This window comes from Rhinolophus sinicus, chromosome 16 (assembly GCF_057876585.1).
Source record: "Rhinolophus sinicus isolate RSI-liver-muscle chromosome 16, RSI-T2T, whole genome shotgun sequence".
In the NCBI taxonomy this organism is placed as follows: domain Eukaryota; kingdom Metazoa; phylum Chordata; class Mammalia; order Chiroptera; family Rhinolophidae; genus Rhinolophus; species Rhinolophus sinicus.
The window spans coordinates 94,262,648-94,284,387 of NC_142516.1; the positions used below are offsets into that span (position 1 = coordinate 94,262,648).

Consider the following 21,740-nt stretch of genomic DNA (forward strand, 5'->3'; position numbering starts at 1 on the left):
TGTTCTTCCCCTTCACTTAATGAACAATAACTGCTCAGTAAACTATGGTGAGAGCATGATCCATTCTTGACATAATATGACTTGACCCCATCCATGGATGGCCAATACCTCTGGGCGAACAGTCCCTGGTCAGAGAATCTGACAGCCCAGTTACAACCACTCATCGATCCATCAAACACTTACTGCCTTCCTACCATGGGTAAGAGAGATGACCATGAATGAGACAAAATTAGAAAATGCTCAGTGACAACGGAGACACATGCAAAGTGCCAAGCGAGAAGAGCAGGCTCCGCAGCTCCGGTGCAATAAACAAGACAGGTTAAAACTTGCATGTGGAACAAGGGGACACCAAGAGGGTCATCACTGTCCTTTAGATGCACAGATATGCAAAGTTATTACAAAGATAAATGCCATATCACCCCCTGGACGTTAGGACATCATGAGGAAGGACGTTCCCAGATCCAGAGCCTGCTCCTGAACGGAGAGTGTGTATCTGCCCGCCAGTCTCCCCACAGGCCTGAGGCGCAGCGCTGACCAGAGCGGGAGGGGCTCCGAGCCCCGCCCCACTTAGTGCCGGCTGCTCTACCACATCCCTGCACACGCTGCTGGGAGGCGGAATTCAGGAGTTCGCACTCCCACTTGTCGAGAAACACTGTTTGAAGTGAGGCTTTCTGGGTATTCAGGTAAAGCCTACATCTTCAAGACTTTAAACAATGCACTCTGCGCTACCCACTGCAATCAGTCTACCAAACCCTCCAACTCTACAAGCTTCCAGGTGTGTGACGGTGGGGCGCACGTTGCGGTCCCTCCGGCCTTTGCCTTCCAGGTTGTGCTTTCCGAGACCCAGAGCTGGAACCGCACACGTCAGATGCAGCTGGGAGAAGCAGCACATCTTCCCAGGAACGCAGCCAGCCTGCCGGTGCCTGACACGGCCAGCACGCTGGGCACACTGGGGCTTAGAAAGACGCCTCTCTGCCCCCCTGCGGGGCAGCCAAGGCCAATTCCTGGGGACACGATCCCAGACTTGCCCTCCTGGCACCAGCTGCCACTGCAGGGTGGGTTCCACCACTTCTCACGCTGCAATCACATCCTGACTGCCTCCCACACCTGCATTTCCCTCCACCTGCCATTCCCCGCTGGCTAGGCCTCCAGGCCCCTTCTGACTAGTGAGTGGACTCCAAGGCCACTTCGGCTGCAAAGCACTGCTCAGCCGCTTGGCAGGGTCCATGTGCCCCTTCTCTATGCCCACCTTAGTAACCAGAGGGCCGAAACAAAATACCACAGTGCTGAGAGCTCTAGAGCCAGACTCCAGGTCAAACTGCCCTTTCCACTGACACACTCGAAGACTCCAGACGGGTCATTTCAGTATAAATTTCCCCAAACCACAAAAATTAACTAAGCTAATCCATGGGTAGAAGCTGGCCTCGACCACTGCTGCCATTACCTACCACTCTACCACCGGCATTCCAACTTGTCCCCACCACGACACCCATCAGGGTGGGCCAGTGTCACCCGCGTCTTTAGCTCCCCAAGGCTTTGCACAGAAAGGGGTTCACAGTGAACGCTCCATCGATGCTGGGCCCAGACAAAACAGAGTGAACAAATAATGAGCACACAACAAACTAAAACCAAGGTGACTGAAGAAATTCAGATTTACTTCTGGTCTTAAATTTGCCCAGCTATTCATCCACAACAAAGTTCTGACCTGCTAAGCGATCAAAGAATTTAGAGGTTGAAAATGTTCAGAAATTCGTGGCAAACAGGATCGATTATCAAAGGAAAAATGGATTACCTAGTTATATGATGTTTCTGCTAGACTGTTAAGCTTTTTTGTTTCTTTTTCTTTTCTTTTTTTTTTAACGTTTTTAATGTTTGTGGTACAGAGGTTTGGCTCTGGGCAGCCCCCTAGGAATCCTATTATTTTTGACTCCTAACTTCTCTCTCTTCACTATGAAATACATTTTTCATTTTCCTTTTTAATTCCTAGTACCTGGCTCAATGCCAAACACAAAAAACTGTCAAATAACTTTCTTGACTGGCGAGGATTGAAAATTGAAAAACATCACACTGCATCTTCCTGACCTACTTCAACTGTAAAAGTTGGACCTGCCTTGTGGCCGGCAGCCTCGTGGTGGCCCCACGGTCACCACTTTAAGTGCTGGGCTCCACCCGGGCAAAGAGCAGGAAAATATGGGTCAACAAAACACTCATTTCCATTCAACCAAACAGTTAATAAGCTTTTGTGCAATGGGCATGAAAGGACAAGCTAATAATAACTTGTTCAAGATAAAATGAGGCTTCCAGCTTGTGGAAAGATTGCTGACTAGGAGCAAGCTTTTAAAAAGCGGTTTAGCAACGTTATGGAACAAGCTACAATGTACAGACAAATGTGGAAGCCACAGTCATCCTCCCGGCAGTTTCTTATGCAATGCTCAAGAGGCAGCCTGAGGATGGAGAACAGAAAGGAGCAGGACAGACGAAGGTCCTGATGGGGGGGTGAACTGACCCACAGGAAGGGCTCGGGGACTGGAAAACAAGGGCAGGCCCAGGGAGCCTCGAAAGAATGTGCTCCAGAATTCTGCAGATTATACAGATGCAACAAGCTGACCTGGTAAGAAATCCCAGAATTTTCTCAACTTCCCTTCTTCAGAAGTGGGACGCTGTGTCCCTGGCTAACGTTCTGACGCTTTTCCTGTAGTTTTGAGACCCCACAGAGATGACAGACCAATGATTTCTGGGAGGCCCCTGAAGACAACAGTGTAAACCTTGAAACAGATCCAACTCAAGGAAAAAGGTTTCCTTGTCTAAACGATGTTATATTTTTCTCTGCTTTAATTACTGAATCCTGCAACTAGAATTCATCACTGATTCAAAGAGATGCTAAAAATAGTCTGAATAGAGAATGAAAAAACATCATGTAATTTTGCTAACTAAATGGACTCCTAGTTTTTTCACAGCTCAGTAACTTACTTTTCAAATATATTTCCTCTTTGTATTAACCAAAAATGTAAAACTTCAGATACATATTAAACATTAATTTTCAATACTAATTATGTATTTATAAGTGAAATCTCAGACATAGAACAACCTTACTTAAAAAGTCTCTTGACTCTTTCCCTCTAACATCTAATCATGACCTTCATTAAACACCTTTGATTGCAAGAGTACGATTCCATTTACATATGATGAATTAATTAAAACAAAGCTGTAACCCAACAGGCTCTCCACTGCAAATAGCAAATTATTAACAACTTACATTTGAATCCATGATGCCATTTACAAAGGGCTTTCACATACATCATCTCATTTAATCTCCACAACAGCCTCGACACAAACGAGAAAGGTAAAAATTTATTTTATAAATTAGGAAACAGGCTGAAAGAGTGAAACAGCAAGTAAAGGTGGGAGAGGTACACACGTACATCCTCTCACCTTAAGTCCCACCTTGTATTCCAAACTCAGCTCCTTCCATGACGCACTCTGTCTTCTCCAGCACCTTTTCTGGACCTCCCTGCCCAGCCAGATCACTCCTTCCCTCCCACTCCAGCGGAACTCACGGTGAGTGTCATCTCTGCAATTGCCAACACATCTCCTTTCCCCTGTGCTTTATCTTTGGATGGATATGCTCTGTCTTCTCAACCCATGAGAAGCCCCTTGAGGGTAAAAATGTAATTTTATATTTCTTAATGTTTAGAATAATACCATGTACATGACAGACATACACTAAATTACTGCTTATGATGCCACCTCTCCAAGGATCAAGTAGGCAAATGTCTCTTTTCCGAATGTCAGAATCCAGACTGTGGCATTGCTCCTAGCTTTGGCCCCACCTTCTAGCCGCAAGTAGGTTAGGAAACCCTGGAAGTCGTCCCCAAGCCATTATAAGTAACTGTAAAAGATGTCTTTTTAACAATGATTTGAGTCTCTGCTGTTCTCCCACTCCACTCTCCATGGTTTCCGATGGTTGGTCCCCAAGAACGTGATCCACTGTTATCTGTTCCTTGATATGACCTGCCTTACTTCTGATATTCACCTGGGTTCTGTTTATGTCAGGACCCATTCCTGGAACTTCCAGCCCCACCTCGGTGCTCCTGACCCTGACTTTCCGAGCTGCCCGCACCGCCACCGCAGTCCACCGCCTACCACGGGTACCATTCAGGCCCCTTCGAGCCTTGTGTGACTGGCCGCATGAGGGGTGCTACCTTCTGCCTCACCTTCGGCTCACATAGCATTTCCAAAGCTATTTCAAGAGAAAGACAAATGTAACACAGGGACCAGCTGCAGTCACTCGTACTCCCTGGGACCCCATATTCTTCCTCTTCCAAGCCAGACTAAAATGCCACACACTCAGCAATCGACCCCTGTGGGACAGCAAACGGATCAGAACTAAATGAGGGTTACCATTTGGCTCCATTACAGACGCTGAGTCTGAAGTTTGGACAAAGAAAATGATGATATAAATGAACAAAAATACTTAGGAATCTGCACATTACCAGATGGAAACAGCAGATGTAAATGCTGCATTGCAGAGGTTTCTTTTTTTCATTACCATGACAATTTTTACATATCCCAGAATCAAAATACATTTCAAAGCTAGCTATGTAATACAAAGCCTGACATAAAGATTTCATGTGCAATTTGACAAGCCACTCAGTTATTTGTTTCCTCCCAGGGTGAAGTATAACAGCAACCACTTTAACAAATGGGTCCACAAACCTCCACCCACAGGGGACCCCGTGTGTTCAAGCAAGACTAACAAACAGAGCAGGAACATTTTACGACATGTCTACATTCAATTCTCCTGAGCCTCTGGTCAAACCCTAAGGTACACTATATCTAAAGTAATCAGGGACGGTGGCTCACTACCGCGTCACGAGACGCCAGAGCTTATGGACGAGAAGAACAGAAACAGTGGGAAAATGTCACCAACCGGAAATGAGTAACATTTCAGTCACCCAGAAAGTAACTACAACATTTCTAACATGAAATTCCGTCTCCTAGTGATTAAGTGATAGTCATTTAATTAGTGGCATCCACTATGATCTTGTAGGAAACATTTTCCCGGGGCAGGGGCTGCATGGGAAAGGGCAAAGCACAGGTGTGAGCATCAGAGATCTGAGTTCCACACCTGGGTCTACCCCCAAAAGCTTTGGACTCTGCGCAAGTTAGTCCCTCAACCTCCCCACTTGTAAAACAGGCCTCACGCCTCCCCTTAGAGTATAACGAGAAGGGGAGGACGAGCGATTACGGGCAAGGAACCCAGTGAGCCGGCAGAGGCTTAGTACATGGTCGCTGCTAACCCTCTACTGCCACAGCTAAGCATGCACCTGCCCTCACACAAGGAGGTGAGAAGCACATTTGCCACCAATAGGCAGTGTCACTTGGGCTGCTGTAGCCACAGGGAAGTCCTGATACGTCGCATTTGTGTATATAGAGGACACGTGCCTTCTCATTCTCGAGTTATGGTCGTCGCATTCAGCCATCTCCAAATGACAAGCAGATGCTGTGGCGAGTGGCCAACTGAGTGGATGAGCCTGACCCAGTTTTTCTGTGATTTCTACAGGTAAAGAGAATGATGGCCCATTCACCAAAGAAAGGGCAGAAATGTGCCGAACAGTAGGTATTTTGATACTTGAAATCCTCATGTTAACTAAGGAAACATGCTTTTACTTTCGCAGTTTTTTAATAGCTTGAATTCTGCATTAAACGCTAGCTAAACCTGTCACCCCAGAAGGCGTGAAGGTATCAAAGGTCCAGATTCTGCCTCTATTCTCTCCTTCACCCACCACAATCCCCAGTAGTCAACAGCATCCGGCTCTCTAAGTCGAGAAGCGCCCACTCTCTCAAAGGTCAGCCTCACCTCTCTAGAGCCTTTCGGCACAGGTCACGAGGAAATAACTGAATGATTCCACATACCAAGTAAACTGAGGAAATTAAAGTGGCACCAGCGTATACACAGGGATAGTCTAGACTTGAAATAGAAACGTACTCTAGCAAGTTTTATATCCAATTGTATCTTCTCCGCTCACAACCACTGAGGACATTTAATAAAATAAATACCATATAGTTCAGATGTCGAAGATGTATAATTGTATCTATTTGGATGTATTGCAAATATAGAAATTAAATACCATTTGTATCAATCTCAATGCTTAAAATTAATGACCCTTTAAATTTTTTTAACAAAAAGTAGTCAGCAATTTAAAAATTCACTCTGAAAGCAAGTGAATAAGTGATTGCGCCTAAAAATACTGAAAAGGCTTTACAATTAAACACCAAAATCATGCCATTTCAACAAACTATGGTCCTCTCTACCTCATAACATATAAATTGAAGCATTGTCAGCCTCAAAGAACTACTATATATTGATGGTCTCTACCCTGCTGCCAAGAAAGAACTCACCACCACCAGACACCCTGCTCCTGTAACAATTAAGGAAAGGGAGGAAGGCACAAGTGAGAAGGTGGGGAGAGGACCTGAGGAGGGGAAACCACCTTCAGATTCACCAGACCTGTGGACCGCTCCTTCTGGGAGGTAACAGGTGATGGAAGTAAGAACAGGGTGGATACTCCTGCTCTCGTTTGCTGATGACGCCAACACAAGGAGATTCAAGGCATCAAAAGAGGAGCCCAACACCTCTGGCCTCCAAAACTAACAACCCAACAACAGAAAAAGCATCCCAACTCCTGTGAACATTGTGAGATTTCTTATTTAAAATATCCTTTTTAGTTGGGATTTGTAGCATGTACTCTCTGCTGGACTGAAATCTGCCCACACAGAAAGGCATTTAAAAGAGAAGAACGTGAGAAGCACAGCAGCTAACACTTATGGAGCCTGCCATAGCGAGCCTGGTGCTCTGCTTAAGTGCTTGATGTGCTTTCGTCTCTCACTTAATCTTCACCACAAACCTGTTGAGGGAGACGCTATTATTATCTCCATTTTAAAATATAAGCAGAAGCTAGGGAACAGAGAAGTTAAGTGATTCGTCCAAGGTCCCACAGTACATAATGGAGTTGAGATTCAAACCTAGAAAACCTGCTTCCGGAGACTGGAAGTAGTCTATCCCATCTTCCTTCATTTGAAATTAAATAATAATCACTGTTAAAGACAACTCAGGAAATGGAAAGCTATCAGGTATCCACTCCACTCACCTTCCTGTGTACTCCACCACGACACGACAGGTAAATGCCAGAATCTCTCTCTACAGTAACCTAGATGAGCCATGCAAGCCCTGGGAAGTCCACTGTGTCCCTCTGCATGGAGTACATCATTTAATCCTCCGAGGAGGGTGGAGGTGGGAGTTATAACCCCCAATTAACAAATGAGTACTTTTCAAGGAGCAGGTAACTGACTATTACCACACGCTTCTAAGTGGCAAAGGCAAGGTTTGAAGTCCTCAGTCCATTTATAGTAGATGGTACCTTTGGAAATATTTTGTCTCCATTATTTAAATAAAGCAAATCCTATAAGATGACTGTAATGTCCATTCTATAACGTTACACAGATGGATCCTTCCAGAAGGATCCCTAGACGGGGCCCTTAAGGATCCCAGGGAACAACTACTCTATCAGGGTTAATAAAAGAGTTGCCTGAACAAAGGCAATGAAATCTCTGAGAATGTGAAAGGAGGAGTTGCTCCCAACTGGCTCTAGTTCTCTAGGGCAACCGTCTAGAAAGTGCAGGGCACCAGCGGGGGTGCGGTGGGGGTGGGGGTGGGGTGGATGGGGACACAATGACTGAATGGGAGGAGAGAAAGAAGTGAAGTTTACTCATAGTTAATATATGTAAGACATCATGTCTTCATATGGGCCATAGGTCAGCAGTCACATATCACACAAGGTAAAAAACTACCCTGTCAGGAAATAGAGCTCGTTCCAAAAGTTGTCAGCAGGTTATGACATTCTGCAGGGTTGCAGGCAACAGGGCCCAGGCAAGTGGAATTACAAATTTAACCAGTTTTAACGAAACTAAGCCTCACAAAGTGGAGGAGGAGTTAAAAAAAAAATAAAGAAAAGATTCCTAGAACAACAACAACAAAAGGATCAAAAGCAATCCTGATAAACAAGAATAAGCTAACAGGAAAATGGCAAGGTTGACACTTGTCCATATATGATCTCTTCCTGTCAGCCAGATGCATTAAAAACAATCATGCTCTAAGTAGATCTACAAAAAATCAATTTAACATTTTTCAAAATCATCAAAACAATGAACTGAAATATTTATATCCATTATCATCAACAGTATCACATGAAAACAAAATAAATTTAAAATTTTTTTATCAATATTATAATGCATGTCTTAAATGTGAAAATACAGTTCAATAAGCTAACGTATGTAATTTGTGGGATATACATACTTTGGGGGTCTATGCTCATTTTTAAAATTACTTTTTCATTAAATTTGTTGGGGTAACATTGGTTAATAATGTGCTCATATTCTTTATGGTGAGGCACGTAATCAAAAGGTTTTGAAGACCACTGCTTCAGACAGCGGGTTACCTAAGGATGAGAAATTAATACAGATACCATCAATGCTTCAGTAACAAAATGTTAAACATACTTATAGCTAAGAAAAAATATTAGTAAAGAAAATTTCCCTAACAATGAGTATACGCTGAATAAAGCCATAAAACCAAAGACTTAAGGGGAAAAAAGACCCATAAGAAAACTCAGAACACAAAGAAACCTTAGTGAAGTAAATACCAAATACTGACATGGCCTTTCTAGGAAAGAACTGATCCACAGTTGTTTTCATCCCTGGCAGAGTGACAGGAAGAAAAATCTGCCATAGGTAAGGGTAAGAAAATACCAACTGAACTGTTAAACTTTCAATGTCTACATGTGAGCTAAAATGATGAGTCAGAATCTCAAGGAGCCCCCGAAGCACAGCAAGTCTGCACCTACCTGCCAACTCTTTCCCGACGGTCTTAACCAAGTACACATGGGTAGTGCACACAGAGAAAGAACAGACAAGCAGAAGAGCTGAGAGACTTACCATCTCAGGCACCTGTGAACTTCCCTGGATGCAGAGCAGCAGACCTATACCAGGAGGAAGGCAACAGCACTGAGAGAAATCCCTCTAAAGAACAGTACAGCAAAGAGAGATCCCCTGAGGAACCGAAAACCACAGACCGTAGAGAGCAGAGAATTCATCAGTGTCCAAAAAGAACTAGCAGCCAAGCTATAAAACAAAGAGAGATCTCCCATTGCTCAGAAAGTTGGCAGCTTGTCTAAAGCATAAAGAGATCTCCAAGGTCTGGCTGGGGCTCATTCTGAAGCTCTGCTGAAAATAAAGTCCTGACCCCACTCTCAAAATATCTGAAGCTAATGATGAACTGAATTTACAGCTGCTACAAAGTCCAGACCCAGCTCGGTGCCCCACATTAGCAGCGTGACAGGCCGTTTTCTGGGGGTAGATATTCCCCAGTCTTTCCTGTTTTCTATATACAATGTCCAGCACGCAATAAAAAATTCTGAGACATGAAGAACATAATTCAAAGACAAGAGAAAAAAACAGTCAACAGAGATAGACCCATATATAACCGTGATACTGCAATCAGCAAACATAACTAGGATAAATGTACTAAAGGATTTTGTGGAAAAGATGGGCAGATGACCATGAACAGTGAAGAATTTCCGCAGAATGAAATCAGAACTAGATAGCTAAATATATTTGCTTAAATGCAAATGAAGTAACAATGACATATCATTTCATAGCCATTAAATTAGCAAAAATTAAAAGTGAAAATACCTGCTGCTGAAGAGATTTGGGGAGAAAGGTACTCTCATACATGTGGGAATTTTTTAAAATAAATAAATAGGAAATCTAGAAATAAACATCACATCTTTAGAAATAAAGAACTCCTTCAATGCGCTTAATGGCAAACTGGACACAGGAGGAGGTTCAAATTTTAAGAAAGAAAAGCAATTAAAAACAAATAATGAAACTTCCCAAAATCTGTGGAACAGTATCAAACGGCTTGAATACATGTGTAATTGGAGTCCCATAAGGTAAAGAAGGAGAGAATGGGACAGAAGAAATACCTGAATAATGTCTGATCCAAATGTCTTGAAGGATTTCAGCCCACAGACCCAGGAAGCTCGCTCAAATCCACGGAGGACAGATACAAAGAAAACCCCACCTGGACACATCAAAGCCAAACTGCTGAAAACCAAAGATAAAGAGAAAATAAAATATTCAAAGCAAACAGAGGGAAAAAAACCATATTGGATATAGGGAATAGCAATAAGGACCACATTTAAGAAGGCTATATTTTGTAAAAAATCATGAAAGTCAGACTACAACAGACTGACAAGTTTAGAATGCTAACAAAGAAAACCCTGTCACACACAGTCTTTTATCCAGCAAAAGTACTTTCAAAAACAAAAGCATCACAGTCTATAATTCCTGAGCTGTGCAAGACTGTGAAGGGGATGAAAAGCAAGCGAACAAACTGGGAGCGAATGTCTGGAAACCAACTATGCAACAAAGGCCTCCCATCTAGAATACGTGGATGCCAATCATTACCATTCATGGACAACATCGTTAGTCAACATCATTAGCTATAGAGAAAAGCAAATTAAACCACAATGAGATATCACTAGACACCTATTAGAAGAGTTAAAATAAAAAAATAGTAGCGATTAATACCAAATTCTGTTGAGGATACAGAGAAACTGGATCACTCATCTATGGCTGGTAGGGATGTAAAATGGCACAGCTACTCCAGAAAATGGTGTGGCAAGTTCTTACAAAACTAAATATGCACTTGCCATTCAACCTTGTAATTATACTCATGGTATGTATCATCGCAGGGAAATGAAAACTTACATTCATACAAAAACCTATACACAAACGTTCATAGCAGTTTCATTCATAATATGAAAATACTGGAAACAGCTCAACTGTTGTTTGGGTGGATGGCTGAACAAACTCTCGTACATCCATACAATGATGTACAGGCTCAGCAATAAAAAGCAATGAACTATTGATACAAACAACCACCTGAAAGGGCCTTATGGGCATTTAGCCTAATGAGAAAGCTAAATCTCAAAAGGTCACACGCGGCATATTCCCATGTCTGTAACATTCTCAAAATGACACAGCAATCGAGCTGGAGAACAGGGTACAGGGTACCTGGGGTAGGCTGGATGAGATTACAAAGAAACAGCACGAGGGGGATCTTGTACAATGATGGAATAGCACTGCATCTCAACTGCGGCAGGGGTTACACCAATCTACACGTGATAAAACTGCAGAACCACACACACACACACACACACACACACACACACACACACACACACACACCAATGCAATCTAAACTACAGTCAACAGCGAATAAGGTCTGTAGCCTGGTTAATAACAGTAATATATTAATGTCAGTTTCCTGGTTTTGCTATTGTACTACCAGCTATATACAAAATGTCCCCACTGGGCAAGGTGGGTAAAGTGTACATGGGACACTAATTTTTTGGCAATTTCTGGTGAGACTATAATTATTTAAAAATAAAAGGTTTGATTCCTTTTTAATTGAAAGATATTTTCCGACAAACCAAAGCAGAGCAGATCTCCACGACAAAAAATGTTGACGTTCTTCAGACTGAGTGGAAATGATACCAGACAGAAGCAGGAAGAAAGACCACCAAAAAGACATCAACTCAAAGTATGTTTCTGCTGAGATATTCATTCACTCAACTAATATTTGTTAAGTATCTTTTCTACAATAGTGTCTACGGTAAGTGCCATGAAATCACAGATAAATAATAATCATACAGACTGGCATACAAACCTCTAAATAAATATTGCCAACAGGTGATACTGAAGATCCTGTCCTAGCAGTACGTGAACAGAGAAGAAAGCTGTCACTGGAAAACGGTCTGCAGGGAAAGCCTCCTTGGAGCTGAATTTGCAGATGAATGTTAAGTGAACAGTGCGAGCACTTCTAGGCAGAATCCAGCCAGAGGCCACAGAAGTCACGAGAGTTAAGACAAGACTCTCTGGAGCAGCAAGGGCCCAGCCAGCGGGAGAATACACAGGAGGGAAACAAAGCCCGAGGAAATGATGAAGGGCAGACTGCAGAGAGGGCAGGCAGAGCAGAGTTTCCGCAAGTGGGACAACCTGAAGGAACTTCATTGAGGGAAGCAACAGAAGAGGGGCATTTGAGGGAGATAACTTTAGCAGGGAGAGTGATGTACTAAAGACAAGTGATAAAGGAGGTAGGTGAGGGCAATAATAGTCCAGGAAATAAGCTGAGACTGAGGTGGAGAAATAAAGATGGAGAAATAAAGATAGAGAAATAAAGGGACATACAGAAACTAGCTAAGGACAAAGAGGAAAAGGAAAGAACTGAGACTCACGCCTGCACGTCCAACTTGGATGCGGAAAAGACTTTACCTTCACTTACCTCAAAAGGGAGCAGAACAGTAGGGAGTGGACGGTTATGGAAAGATAATAATTATCTTCTTGGGAATGGTGAACTTGAGGTGCAGGGGCACCTCCAGATACCTGGTAAATACAAAGTGAAAGCCTGGAGTGAGAGGCCACAAACCATCAACTGGTTTGTAACTGAAGGAAAGAAACAGGGCAGCAACAGAGGGCACTGCCACAGGGAGTGAACACAAAATGGAAAGAAATCAGCATTACAGATCAAATTCTAGGAGAAAGGGCCTCTGTTCAAATGTCAGTGGGAGGATAAATCGTTATACGTTTGCTGTCAATACACGTTAAGAGACTTAAATTATTAAACTATTTCAACTAAAAATCCTTTTAGTTATGTATCATCCTAAAGGAATAAACAGAAATGTGGGCAAACATTTATACACAAAGATATTCCCCTCAGTATTACTTATAATAATAAAACACAGCAGAAACTAAATATGCCAAACAAAAGAATTTATTCAAAGCAAATTATGCCCGATGGATAAAATAAATTGTTAAACAACATTTATGTACCATTTTAAAAAACTTTTTAATTATGTGATAAAATTCTTATGACATTAAATGGAAAAGCACACAAAATAGTATCTACAGTATTTATTTATGTATGACTGTTTGTTGAATACTGTATACTAGTACTTAGGTACTAGGAATAAAATACAGTAAAGGACTGTTCCAAAGAGCTAAAGTCTTTGTGGAGTTTAGATTCTACTGGAAAGTGAACCAGAAAGGGGCAATAAATAAATCTACAAGAGAATCTTGTATGAAATAAATACTAATAAGACAAACATAACAGGTAATATAACACGAGAATATTATCAATTGTGTGAAAGTATCTCAAATTGACTTAAAATAAATGAACTGCAAGGCTGACAGTAAAAAATTATGTAAAATTAAAAATTAAAAACAAAGCAAATTGCAAGTGGCTTAGTAAATGATCTAGAAAAATAAAGGTATAATTATAAATGGAAAGTTCTTGGGCTCTTTAGAGTTTGTCTTTCAGCATACTCAGGACACAAAACTTTGACGACCTCTAATCTTTCTCGCCCTCAACCCAAAAACTCAGGAAGGATAGGAAAGCAACATGTGTAAGGAGGCCCATGCTGCTTCTGAGTTGCTTTGAACCAAAATGAACTCCTCAGTAACACCAAGAGTAGAAAACTTCACAAGATAAGGGATCCTTCCATATATAAGCTAAGCTGGTATTGTTTACATTTCCATTTTCATTACAGTACAACCCTCTGCCCCATTCCACACACACATTCTCTCTCTCTCTCTCTCTCTCTCTCTCTCTCTCTCTCTCTCTCTCTCTCTCTCTCTCATTCACTTAAGGCCATTCATTCATTGAACCAATATTATATGGCAGGGACTCCCTTAAAAATCACAACATCTCCTAGAAACAGTACTCAAAACGCTATGAAACTTAAGGACCAGTTCCCATAATGCAAAACGTTAGCTTGCTAAGCAATTTGTGAAAGGACTAAACTGGAGGAAAAGCACTGAAAATACTAACCCAAATTGTACACCATACTACCAAAACACTCTTTGAAAATAATTTATCTATATCTAAAACACATACATACATACACAGCTAAATATTCTCAAAATATTACTTTACAGATAACTGATAAGAATGTCCTCATACCAGAGATAAACTGAGAAACCCTTGTAAAGTAAAAGTACTGCATAATTCTATGAAGAAAACTCCTGGGATTCACATCCCCCCCAAACCTGCCCACCAAAAAAAAAAAAAAAACCTACAAAAATATTCCTAGTATTCTGGAATATTTCCTGAAAAATAAATATAATTTAAATTAATTACTTAAAAAAATCAATTGTCAGAATGCGATACTGTGTTATTAGAGGATGATTAAGTAAAGTAGTTTGCAGAGATTGGTGACATCATAAACTTGATTGAAGCCATAATACAGCAAAGCTTACCAGTATGGAGATCAAGCAGAGCTCAGAAAAACCTAGAATCACTCTGACACAACTAGCAAAAGAGAAAAACAACTTCCTCTTTCCCTCTCAGCCCCTCAGAACTACTACCTAATACCCTTCAGTCAGACGTCCATTCTGAAGTACCAACTGAGTACTCAGGAGTTAAAATGTCACAATGAACCAGGCAGAGAAGCAAGTACGTCATGGAGTGACCAAGAGCTAATGTCACCAATGCCCCACTGCTCCTAAAACTTCCCCAATCGGAAGCGCCACAACTCAGTCCTGGGACCTTTCCTCGCCTCTACCCACACTCCCTCCCTTCAGGATCTCAACCAGTCTCGTGGTGTTGACGACAAATGGACAGTGACAACTCCCAAATTTCCATCTCCAGCTGAGACCATGCCCCTGAACTTCCAGTGTGTGTGGACCCAACAACTAACTCAACATCTTCACGGGAAGGTCTGACACACACGCCAAATTCAACATGCCCAGGGGTGAACCCTTCATCTCCACCTGCAATCTGGCCTTCAGTCTTCCCTCAGTTAATGGCAACTCCACATTTGCAGCTGCTCAGGTCAAAACCCCTGGGACAGCTCTACCTGCTGTCCCTCACATGCCTCCCCACCAGCGAAACCTACTGGCTGTTTTACCTTCCAAATATGTCAACGTGAGACCTCTCCTCCCACCCCAACAGCTTCCACCTTAGCCCTGGCCACCGGCAGCTCTCACCTGATGAGTAAGGCTCCACTCGCCTCCCACCTGGTCTCCTGCCTCTTCTCTGTGTTCCCAACAGCCTCTTCTCAACAGGGACGCCAGAGCAATTCTGTCCAAAAGGAAGCCGGATCACGTCTCTCCTCCACTTGAAACCCTCCAATGGCTGTTCAGCTCCCTCAGGTAAAAGCCAAAACCTTTACAATGACCAAAAAGAGCTACGTGACCCATGTCCTTCCCTTCTCTTACCCCTCTGTCCTCATTTCTTGCTCTCAATCTCTCTCCTTCATTCTACGTCAGGTCTCCTCCCTGTTCTCCCTACCCCCCCAGGGAGCACCCCACAGTAAGACCTTGGCACTCGCCATGCCCTCTCCTGGAATGTTCCTCCCCACACAGCCCCACACCCCGAAGGCTCTGTCCCTCACCCCTCCTTCAGATCTCTGCTCAAATATGATCTTCTCCAACTCCACCTCAATATAACTGTAACTCCTCTACCCCTTGCCCTTCTTCAATGACTTCTTTTTCTTCATAACACTTATCATCTTGACATGCTGTGTGTGTGTGTGTGTGTGTGTGTGTGTGTGTGTGTCACTAAAACGTCTCTCTTTCACTGCCTAGTTCTCCCATTAAAATGTCAGCTGTGAAGGTAGGGCAGGGATGTTTTAATATTTGGTTCACTGATGTATCCACAGACTCCAGAATAGTACGTGACACATAGGTGTTCAATAACTAGTTGCTGAAAGAATGAAGTTTCTGTGGCATTTCATTTCTACTTTTTATATAGCAGAAACTAGAGAATTATGAGGTTACCAGATTCTAGATATATTTATATATTTGGCCCTTTTCCTTGGTGATCTCATCTGGTGCTCTCATCTAGATCTGCCTTGCACTTAAATCTCATCCAGATTACTTGCTATGAGTAGCTATTTAGGGGCTATTTCTGGTTTAGGACCTACAGATAACATCTGCAGAAGAAAAGACATTTGGAAAGAATAATCAAAAATTTCTCACCTTTCTTTAGGTTTTTTCCTCCAAAAGGTCAAAATTCAAAAAACTCACTGAAGCAAAAGCGAATACTGTATTACCTCTTTATATAGAGAGTAAGAGATAGCAATCTTATTAGTCCAGAAACAATTAGAAACAGGTATCAGAAGTCAAGCCTCTTTTTCTGCATGTGATTAAGTAAGGGGGACAAAACCTTCTCAGTAGAGGGTCATGGCTAAGAAACGAGCAGGACAGAAATCAAAGCATCCAGGCTTCAAACCAAGAACATCCTGACAAGTTCTTGCAAAGTGAGGACGGACAAAGCATATTAATGAGAAAAACTGTTAGAATGCTATTCAGATATGAGTCTTCAGTTTCAGCTTTCCCAAAGGAACTGGTTCGGAAAGGTCAAAGGGGAGGGGGAAAGTTACACACACAAGAGCTAAAGCATGTTTATGTTTTCCATTCACTCCTGTACAGAGCTCAGGAGGTAAACTTTCATCTGAACTGGCAGAAATCCAGAAGGGAGGGTGGCCAAAGAACTCACGCAAAACAAAGGAGAAAATGCCTTCGACAGCACGACTCTGGCTTTCATTCAACGTAAGAAGCATGACAACAGTGCTGCTCACTAATATCAAAAATCTAAAGAAACATCGAGCCAAACTGAGTATATTTAACTGTGTTCAAGACAACCGACCCAAAGCACGAGATCTAACATTCTCTCGGAGGAAGAGGTAACTCACACCCCAACCTACACTAACAGGATTGTTTTTAACTGAATTTCAAGAGAAGTATGCACATAAATCTGTCCAGCGATGCTGTGCTCTGAAGAAACAACAGCAGGAAAGATTTAAATATTAGATAATGCAAAATCACTCCACCAATTGCAAAATCACGGTACCAATTTTATTCTTGATATTCAACTGATGTTAAATAAACAGCAAGACCCCTCATACAAATGCATCTGTTGACAACACCACACCAGGCGAGATCTTTAAGCCTCCATAGGACTCTGCCTCCTGCCTACATAAGTAACTTCCTAAGCCAGACAGTGATCGATCCCGCTGAGCTAAGTTCGCAGTACCGGTTTGCTGTCTACCAATCAACAGTTCCCACCAGGATATGGGGGAGGGAGGGCGGGCTTTGTCACCACTTCCCTTTAATGCTTTGCTGGCACCTGCCCACCCCACTCCACCTAAGCCAGTCCTGAGATGAACCATTTTCCGTGCTAAATTTGATGCCTGATAAAACAAGCTGAAACTTTTCCAAACTAATACTCCTCACAAAACATAAGACTCCCCATAGCCCAGCAATTTGGCTGAACAAAAACAGAAAGGAACTAAGTAACGATCCATGCAGTGATGAATATAAAAGTAGACGTGAAAAAATGCCCAACTTCACACACTAGTGAATAAATGCAAATTGAAGCCATCACATGTTATACCATTTTCACTTATGAGAAGAACAAAGAGTAAAACATAGGAAAAGTCCCAGTGCTGGCAGGATGGGGGTACACAGGCACTCTTACACTTCACTGGTGGAAGTCTAAACTGTAAATTAAGCTTTTTAAGACTGCAAAGGGTCCGCTAGATCAAACTGGACTCGAAGGAAAAACCATGTATTTCCCAAAATGTACTCTGTGATGACAACTGAAATGGAAGTTAATTAGGGGGTAGTTTGACTTTTTTAGAAACAGAAGGGGTTAATGACCCCTGTAAGCCCTGGACTTAGTGACCCCCACCCCCACCTGTTGGCCAGGACAGACACTACTGGAAATAGGCCAGTCACCAACCACCCCAACCCCCAGCCCAGAACTGGGAACTGGGACTCCGATTCTCGATTCCCACTTACTCTAGTTGCATGTGCTCGTGAACAAAAATGTCCGTTCCCACCAAGAGTTTTACCTTAAGAAGACCCACATCCTGGCCTAGGGCTTTCCTATCTTCGCACACAAACAGCATGTGAGAACTCAGTACACTGACTTTCACTTTGAAGTTTTCAAATTTACACTGTGGGACTATTTTCTGCTTATGTTTTCATTTTTCCTAAATTCCCTTCTCTAATCTTTCTAATTTCAATAATGGTAATTATATCAGTTTACCTGATTATCATATTTCCTCTTGCTTAAGAACAGTATTTCCATTTCTTAAACAGATTGAGTCTGGAATAACTAGACTCAACAAATCTCAAACCTCACCCTCTACGTCAGAATATTATCTTTGACAGGACTATAGGATGTCTGGTAAATTGTCTTAGGATTTTTTTAAAGCCCTGTAGCAATTTTAAATCAATGAATCCTGAAAGTAATTTTCCAAAAGGGGCAAACAACAACAACAACAAAAAAACTCTATTCACTTTAAAAACTCATTTTAATTTAATGGTGATTGCCATTCACCAACAGATGAAGACCAATTTTCTCTCATCATTTGTTCCTTTATTTTCCAATATGTTACGGAATTGTACAAACTAGAGACCTGATTTGCCCTTCAAAATGTAAAGTTTGACTTTTGAGAATTATCACAGCCTTGAGAGTCTTTCCCCATAAACCAATCACTCTGTTCGGTGTCCTTGCTCAATCTAACAAAGAACACTCAGAAAGGGAAGAAGATACATACATACTTATTTCAATCACAGTAGTCAACTATGACAACACAAAGAATTCAAGCTTTCAAAGCACTTAATTCTGCTGAAGATGCAATCACATTACATGCTTCGAAAATAACACATTCCCCCATCCTGTTTTTAGAGAACTTCGAAAATCTAGACAATATGCTTCCTTTCAAAACACCAACTGCTTACAGAGGAAAAGAAAGAAACAGACAGATGATCTTGCCAAGAATCATTTCTGTAGTTTCTCTAAGTAGAGTAGCCCTTTTAGTGGCTACAAAGATTTAAATTCAATCCCTGATTGCATTGATGATATACCTTTTATTTATTTAGAAGTGAGTTTTAGAACAAAAAAGAGCTTAGAGAACTCTAATTCAGTTGTTTCCAACTTTTGCAAGTATCAGGACCCCACTGAAATGCTAAAAGTTTTTGAGGATTCTTATAACAGTTATATCTGGTGACTGAAAGGGGAAAGAAAAAACTGCAAGTACACAGTAATTCTTTAAAAGCACCTGCAAACATGTGTAAAATATGAATCCAGTATTTTATTACGAAGCCAGTTAATGTCAGACCTAGGCCTAAAACTAAGTCTCCCCAGATTTATAACACAGGTGGGGCTCTAAGAACCAAGTGTGATTCATCATGGAGGAAGGTTTTGTAAGTATCCCCAACAATTCTCTTAGGAACTAGACAAACTAATTTTAAAGTTCTTATGGAAAAACAAGCAAAAATAGACAATTCTGAAAAAGACTAAAGCGAATCCCGATGAGATACTGAAATACCTCACAGCTACAATAACTAAAATAGTGTGGTGACTCCTAAGTAAATAAATCTATAATGGGACAGATTAGAAAATGTGGAAACTAATACATATCTAGGAACTCAGTATAAAATGAATGTGCACTGAAATCTCTGGGGTAAGGATTATTCATTAAATGCCACTGTAACAACTCCATGTCCATTGGGGGAAAAAAATCAAATTGAGTACTTACCTCATCCCTTATACCAAAAGAAGTTCCAAATGAAGCAAAAAATGTACAAAATGAAACCACCAAGGAACTTGAAGAAACATAGAATTTTTTTTCATAATCTTGTAGTGGAGAAAGTCTTTCAAAGTATGATTGCAAAACAATAGAAGCCAAACATTTAATTACTTGAAAAAAAATCAAATACTACTTTATTAGAAAATCCTATAAAGTCAAGGTTTTACATTAAATGAAGTCCCTTCAGAGCATTCATTACATTCTAACTCAGGTTCTATGCAATCCCAAACCCATGGCACTCTATGTATTCTGTACAATCCCAAATCACTCAGAAGAAAGTTTTAAAACAATAAGAAATCAAATCTTAGAGAATCTGCTTCAAACCTTTCTTTCTTGCCTAAGCCTACGCAGTGAGATTTCTATAGCACCACCCTCAGCTATTACCTCCACTCGTAGGTAATAGCACGAACTGGCCACACATTCTGGCCATGTCTTTCATTGCGCATTTGGGAAATGCACCACATACGCGGAGTAAAGTCACAAGGGTCAATAGTTTTATTCCAAGGAAGCTTGTCCGGGTTATTTGGTCTGACCATAAACATGCAGCTTCAACCAAGTTCCTAAGATCAACAGAGATTACTGAGCACCTACTGTCTGTAGGGGATTGCACCTAACTCTAAGATGAAGAAGAACCAGTCTTCCGCTTTCCAGAAATTTACAATCTAACTTCCTAATTGGTCAAATAAACCATGAGGCTAGGATATCTGCTTATCAACAGCAGCAACATACGTCATGCTTCAATCTTCATATCTCCCCACATGACTCACCAAATAAAGTAAAATTACAGTTATCTAATGACTGTAAGCAAATCATACCATATCTAACCATGTGATTTTTAAAAACTAGATTATGATGTATTACAAAATTGTACACTTGAAACCTATGTAACTTTACTAACCATTGTCACCCCAATAAACTTTAAGAAAAAACTAGTTTATGGATCTAGGTAAGTGACGCGGCCCGAAACCCGAAGGCACTTCTGTAAGAGCATATAAGCTGAGTGAGGAATGGCATCCCCAGGGTAATGTAAACAGCTGCTCTTTAAATTCACATCATTAGTTCAGCACCATCTTGATCCTGAAACCATGTAATTCGTATTCCCGTGGACTTTCTCCTCTTTTACCCCTATCTGGCATTTCTCTAGCTTCTTGTCAAGTCATTGTTTCTTTTGGATATGAAAATATTATTTATTGTAATTACGTACTGGCTCCCTTTGGTCAATGTTTAGAAAGTTTTTCTTCCTTTTTTGCATTCCACACTACTGCCAGGGAGAATTCTGCATCTTACGTATTTTATGACGGAAGCTCTGCTTCAGAGGGAATTTGCCATCCCACTGCTCTCTTTTCCCAGAGGATGGAATGCTAGTATTCCTCTACTCCCTTGGCCACTGAGCACGAGCTATCAGAACTATGGAAGGAATATCAACCATTTTCATTGTTTTCATTTACAAAGACTTTGCAACAGTTATGATTTTCTGTAAGGTCAGTGCAACAGGGCCGTGCTGACTTGGCAGGAGATTCCAAAACCTCTTGTCTTATAGGCAGCTTCACTACAAACACTAGCAACTAAAATTCCTGAATAATGATCTCACGTGTTTCTTTGCTGCCTGTGAATGCTCTTCACAAGTTCCTTATTTTAAGGAAATGACTGAACTCAAGACAAAATCAATCTTACTAAGAATTGAATGAAACGGTAAGTCAACTCCAATTACCCATCCTTAATAAATTTCTGTAATAAATAATTCCACTGGTTAACCAGAACTCTTAGTACACTGCATTGACATGTATGAAATGCAGATTAGATTAACAAAAGCCATATAATCTTAATTCCAGATCCTATGACTACTGCTTCATAAAAATAATGTTCACTGCATAGGACTGCAAATTAAAGTTACACATTTACTCTAAAAAATAAGCACTCTAGAGAAGTACTCTTAGCAAGTATTTCCAAGGAAATAATAAGAAACACTCTTCTGCCACAATCAAGGATTTTCACAGTACAGATCTTTAAAATCCT

The 21,740-nt window shown here is 41.3% G+C and overlaps 1 protein-coding gene across 7 annotated transcripts in view; it reads right to left on the reverse strand.

Annotated features, from left to right (window-relative positions):
* WASF3 (WASP family member 3) overlaps positions 1-21,740 on the reverse strand; it is a 128,838-nt gene that overhangs the window by 76,299 nt on the left and 30,799 nt on the right. Inside the window, exon 1 of one of the 7 annotated variants that reach the window (XM_088793364.1) lies at positions 15,109-15,262. The exons of 4 other annotated variants lie outside the window; for them this stretch is intronic. The gene's annotated coding sequence lies outside the window, so the exon portion shown is untranslated. Of the gene's footprint in view, positions 1-8,994; positions 9,152-15,108; positions 15,263-21,740 lie in introns of those variants that run through there. 2 more of the 7 variants (XM_088793366.1, XM_019736523.3) reach the window with 2 other exon arrangements.